The sequence below is a fragment of the Scyliorhinus torazame genome, chromosome 21 (genome assembly GCF_047496885.1).
Source record: "Scyliorhinus torazame isolate Kashiwa2021f chromosome 21, sScyTor2.1, whole genome shotgun sequence".
Classification (NCBI taxonomy): Eukaryota; Metazoa; Chordata; class Chondrichthyes; order Carcharhiniformes; family Scyliorhinidae; genus Scyliorhinus; species Scyliorhinus torazame.
In genome coordinates, this window is record NC_092727.1 from 123,111,137 (window position 1) to 123,117,019 (window position 5,883).

At 46.7% G+C, this 5,883-nt stretch overlaps 1 non-coding gene across 1 annotated transcript; it reads right to left on the reverse strand.

Annotated features, from left to right (window-relative positions):
• Positions 1-3,399: 3,399 nt before the first annotated feature.
• Positions 3,400-3,471, reverse strand: trnac-gca (transfer RNA cysteine (anticodon GCA)). Its single transcript has one exon. It is a non-coding gene; the product is annotated as a tRNA-Cys (tRNA).
• Between the last annotated feature and the right edge of the window lie 2,412 nt (positions 3,472-5,883).

Here is a 5,883-nt window from a genome sequence, read left to right on the forward strand (position 1 = left end):
TGCCTGGGTTTCCTCCGGGTGCTCCGGTTTCCTCCCACAGTCAAAAAAGATGTGCAGGTTAGGTGGATTGGCCATGATAAATATCCCCTTAGTTTCCAAAAAGGATAGGTGGGGTTGCTGGATTATGGGGATAGGGTGAAGGTGTGGGCCTAAGTCGGGTGCTCTTTCCAAGAGCCATTGCAGACCCGATGGGCCGAATAGCCTCCTTCTGCACTGTAAATGCTATGATTCTGCATTCATTATTTATTTTGTCTCTTTTTAAGTTATTGAATTTAAGAATCATTTGTCTTTATCCTGAGGGGCCTGCGCAGATGTCTTTATCCAGGGGAGGTCTGTGTTTCCTAAAACTCTCTCTCGATGTTGATTTTTTTTCTCTCTTTCTCTCTCTCTCTCTCCCTCTCTCTCTTCAGGGGTGGGTTCGGAATGCGGGAGGTGGCATTAAGCTCCCATTCCCTCATTGGCTGGGAGACCTTGTCGGTTTGACGGTAATCCAAACGTGCCGTTGCCGGCCCTCTCTTTACACCTGACTGGAATGATTTTGGTTTTGTCTCGGGTCGACATTTTAAAAAATTTGTTCTTGGGGTGTGGGCGTCGCCGGCTGGGTCCGCATTGCCCATCCCTAATTGCCCTTTAACTGAGTGGCTTTCTAGACCATTTCAGAGAGGGGCAGTTCAGAGTCAACCGCATCACTGCGTGGGTCTGGAGTCACATGTAGGCCAGACCAGGTAAGGACGGCAAGGTTAGTGAACCAGCTGGGTTTTCCCACAATCGGCAATGGTTTCAGGGTCATCATTAGACTTTTAATTGCAGATTTTTATTGAATTCAAATTTCACCATCTGCCATAGAACATAGAACCGTACAGCACAGAACAGGCCCTTCGGCCCTCGATGTTGTGCCGAGCATTGTCCGAAACAAAGATCAAGCTATCCCACCCCCTGTCATTCTGGTGTGCTCCATGTGTCTATCCAATAACCGCTTGAAGGTTCCTAAAGTGTCCGACTCCACTATCACAGCAGGCAGTCCATTCCACACCCGAACCACTCTCGGAGTAAAGAACCTACCTCGGACATCCCTCCTATATCTCCCACCCTGAACCTTATAGTTATGCCGCCATTTGAACCCTGATTCCCAGAGCATTACCCTGCTATATAAAAATAACCTGGAGTCTCATATCTGAAGGATTGCAAATAAAGCTGACTTGCATTGAAGATTGAATGAACACCCAAATGCAGCTCTGCACAGAATGGAAAATTACTGCAAGGGGCTTTAACTGCATATAGGAAAGAAACTTAAACCTTTCTGTACTGGAGTCAAAGAAAGGCCATCTCAATGGATCGTCCGAAGGAGTTCCCAACTGATCATCGGAAAGGGATACACAATTGACAGGAGCAGGCCGCTTCGGGATGATTGCGTACCCAGTTACTTGGGCCATATTTGAGCATTATAATGCTAGCCCATTATATTGTTTGACCATTCTAATTTTTAAACATAAATTTAGAGTACCCAATTATTTTTTTTCCAATAAAGGGGCAATTTAGCGTGGCCAATCCACCTATCCTGCACATCTTTTGTGTTGTGGGGGTGAAATCCACGCAGACACAGGGAGAATGTGAAAACTCCTCACTGACAGTGACCCGGGGCAGGGATCGAACTCGGGTCCTCAGTGCTGTAGGCAGCAATGCTAACCACTGTGCCACCGTGCTGCCCGTTATACCATTCTAGTGCAAGGAGTAGAGCAGTAAAGGAATTGTGTTGCTGTTTAAATTTCATTATATGTTAGAATAAACCAATCTTATTAAGCAAATAAAGCAAAATACTACAGAAGCTGGAAATGTGAAATAAAGGCAGAAAATGCTGGAAAATCTCAGCAGGTTGGGCAGCATCTGTGGGCGAGAAACAAAGTTAACGTTTTAAGTCCCATATCATCATCAGAGCTTATTTAGCATATTAAGCTTATTAAGCACATAGAGTGAGTCTTTAATTTATTCTCTTGCAATTTGGAGGTCACAAAAGCTGATCATCCCAACCTTACCCATGCTAGCTGTTTGAAAGGGCTCTCCAATTAGCCCCCCTCCCCTGTTCTTTCCTCATAGCCCGGCCCGGCAAATCTTTCATGTACTTAACATGTGTTAAGCCATTGCAATCAGTTTAAATTCACATAACTAATATCATCAACATGCACCACTAGAGGAAGAACCTACAATCTCACACCAAGTCGGCACATGGATTTGAAACAATGGCCTCATAATTTTCAGTTAAATGCTCCCCAACTGAGCTACCAACCCCAGTGCGTACGGACAGACACTTACTTTCAAATCCACAACCACTATCATCTAGAAGACAAGGACAGTAGATACATGGGGACACCACACACTGGAAGCCCCCCTCCAAGCTACCCCCAAATATATGACCGTTCCTTCACTGTTGCTGGGTCGAAATCCTGGCACTCCCTCCCTAACTGCACTGTGGGTGTACCTACACTCAGGGACTGCAGCGGTTCGAGGAGGCAGCTCACCACCAGCTTCTCAAGGGGCAATTAGGGATGAGCAATAAACGCTGGCCTAGCCAACGATTTCTTGAATGAATTCAAAAAAACACTTGTCATACCCACCAATGTAATAAACCGTCCCCCATATCTATATCTGTCACAGTTTACCCTCTGATGTTAGTTTCTCTGCTGTTTAGCCTTTCACGCCTTTTCTTTGACCAAAGGTCATCTGGACTCAAAACATAGACCATAGAACATAGAACAGTACAACACAGTGCAGGCCCTTCGTCACGATGCTGTGCCGACCATTTATCCTAATCTAAGATCAACCTTACCTACACCCCTTCAATTTACTGCTGTCCATGTGTCTGTCTAAGAGTCGCTTAAATGTCCCGAATGACTCTGACTCCACCACCTCTGCTGGCAGTGCATTCCACACACCCACCACTCTCTGTGTAAAGAACCTACCTCTGACATCTCCCCTATACCTTCCTCCAATCACCTTAAAACTCTGTCCCCTTGTGACAGCCATCTCCACCCTGGGGAAAAGTCTCTGGCTATCCACTCTATCCATGCCTCTCATCACCTTGTACACTTCAATCAAGTCACCTCTCTTCCTTCTTCGCTACAGTGAGAAAAGCCGGAGCTCCCTCAACCTTTCTTCGTAAAATGTTGGTTCTTTTCTCTCCCTACAGATGCTGCCAGACCTTCTTGATATTTTCCAGCATTTTCTCTTTGGTTATAACCATTGCACCTGGACCAGTATGACTATCACATATACCATGAATGTCATTTTTACCACAATTGACTACAGCCATAACAAATGACTGATCAATAATACTGCAATTTCAGGGGAGGCTATCGTATGACATGACTCCCACTGGAAGCACTTCGAAAAAATTGCCATTATAGGGGGCACTTGGATTTGAACCAAAGACCTCTTGATCTGCAGTCAAATGCTCTACCACTGAGCTATACCCCCCCATATAGACACCCTTCACACAAGCTAATGGAGTTCAGTACCTGGCAATTAGCAATGTTGATGTGATTAACCTATGGTTGGCCTTCATGAAGCTGTGGGAGGAATGGTTTAAAAAGCATCGGCCAGCAGAGATTGTGGGCAAATGTACGACAGGAAGGTTGAAATGAGTGTTCATGTGGAAAGAGCAGGAGCTGGAGACGGATGCTGCGCCAGAGATGTGTTTGTAAAAGCGGATCACAAAATACAGGCCAGGGAATGGATAACGTAATGGACAGGAGAGAGAGAGCCGAGAGGGAGAGACAATCAGAGATCACAGTGATGGGAAGAACAGGATTCCTTCAAGGCTGGCTTATCTGGAAGAGAAGTGGCAGTGAATTAAATAACACAAGTGAAAAGCAATTACCTACAACACTGCTGTCATGGCCTTTCGTGACTTTACATTTCTCAGCTCCATTTCCTCCTGTCTGAGACAATCAAATGTGAATAGGGGATGCAGTTGTAAAGTACTCCACAGGGTATTTTGCAACACTCGTAATGTGCTCCTAACCTTGTGTTAGACAAAGAACAAAGAAAATTACAGCACAGGAACAGGCCCTTCGGCCCTCCCAGCCTGCGCCGATCCAGATCCTTTATCTAAACCTGTCGCCTATTTTCCAAGGATCTACTTCCCTCTGTTCCCCGCCTGTGTTAAATGTGCTTTATCTGTTGACCATTGGAAGAGGCAGGAGGAGCTCAAAAGCTTAGCTGGCCGAGAGGAGGGCCCAGGGAAAACAGAGGCCGGAACATTCTTCACCTGACAGCATCTTGTGGAGAGAGAAGGGAGCTAACGTTTCGAGTCTGTCAAAGCAGCTCTGACAAAGAGTCACCCAGACTCGAAACGTTAGCCCCCTTCTCTTTCCACAAGATGCTGTCAGACCTGCGGAGATCCAGTAGTTCCTGTTCTTGTTTCACATCCCAGCATCCGCAGTAATTTGCTTTTATTCACATTTGTCACCTTCTCAGCCCATTGACGTCACCTACAGCCATGCCCGAGTGGGACTATTGAGCCACATCAGACAATAATTCAGCAGGTCTGGCAGCAGAACTGTTCTGTAGAAGGGCTATTAGGCTCCGCAACATTAACTCTATTTCGCTCTCCACAGACGCTGTCAGACCTGCTGAATTTATCCAGCAGTTTCTGTTTTCATTTCAGAGTTCCGGCATCTACAGTGATTTGTTTTTATAATAATTAACACATAGGATTGTAGAATCATAGAATAGGATCCCTATAGTGCAGAAGGAGGCCATTCGGCCCATCAAGTCTTCACCCACCCTACCTAGGCCCAATCCTCCTTCCTATCCCTGTAACCCCACCGAGGGACAATTTGCATATCCAATCCACCTAATTTGCACATCTTTGGACATAGCTGACCATCCCAGCACAAACCACCATCTTACAAGATGGAAGGCTGTCATGTACCTTAATTGTTGACGGGGCTTTCAATGTTTAATAGCCGTAACTCTACCTAAAATTGCCAAGTAAGTACTTTCTGGCGTGGCACGATATTTATAACACCCCTACCCGTGCACATGCAACTATGATATCATATGATGGTTGGAGCGGCTGGACCAAAGGCTGGACGCCCAGGATAAGAAGGTCCAGGCATTGGAGAAGACAGTGGAGGAGCAGGCGGATTTCCAAACGGTAGCGGACGTGGAAATTAGAAAGTTGAAGGAGCAACAATCAAGGCTGATGGACAGGCTGGAGGACCTGGAAAATAGGTCTCGACGGCAGAATCTGGGAATCAGTGGCCTCCCGGAGGGGGCCGAGGGAGTGGATGCCATGGCATATGTGGCAGACATGCTGCAGAGGCTGGTGGGGGAGGATTTCTTCCCGCGTCCGTTGGAGCTGAACAGGGCACACAGAGTGCAGGCGAGGCAGCCGCGAGGGGGGGGCCTGGGCGATGGTGGTCAGGTTCCATAGGTTCGTGGACAAGGAGCGGGCCAAGAACACGAAGAGCTGCTTATGGAACAACAGTGTCCGGCGCATCGATCAGGATCTGAGCCAGGAGGTGGCCAGAAGGAGGGCAGCCTACAGACAAAGAGATCCTGTTTAAAAAGATCAAATTCGGGCTACTTTTTCCAGAGCGACTTTGGGTCACATACTGGGAACAGCAGCATTATTTTGACGACCCGGAGGAAGCGATGGACTTCGCTAAGGGGCATGGACTGGTGCCGAACTGAGGACCCATGGACTCAAGTTAGAATGTTTCAAGGGATGTTTGCATTTGTTTGCGGATTACCCTTCGTGTTACTGATGTCGTTCGGCATGTTCTTTTACTTCAAATTTGGGGTGTTCTTGTGTTTGTTTTGGCCTGTTTGAAAGTTTTAAAGTTAAAGCCAAAGTCATAGTTAAAGGTTAAGTTATTGGGT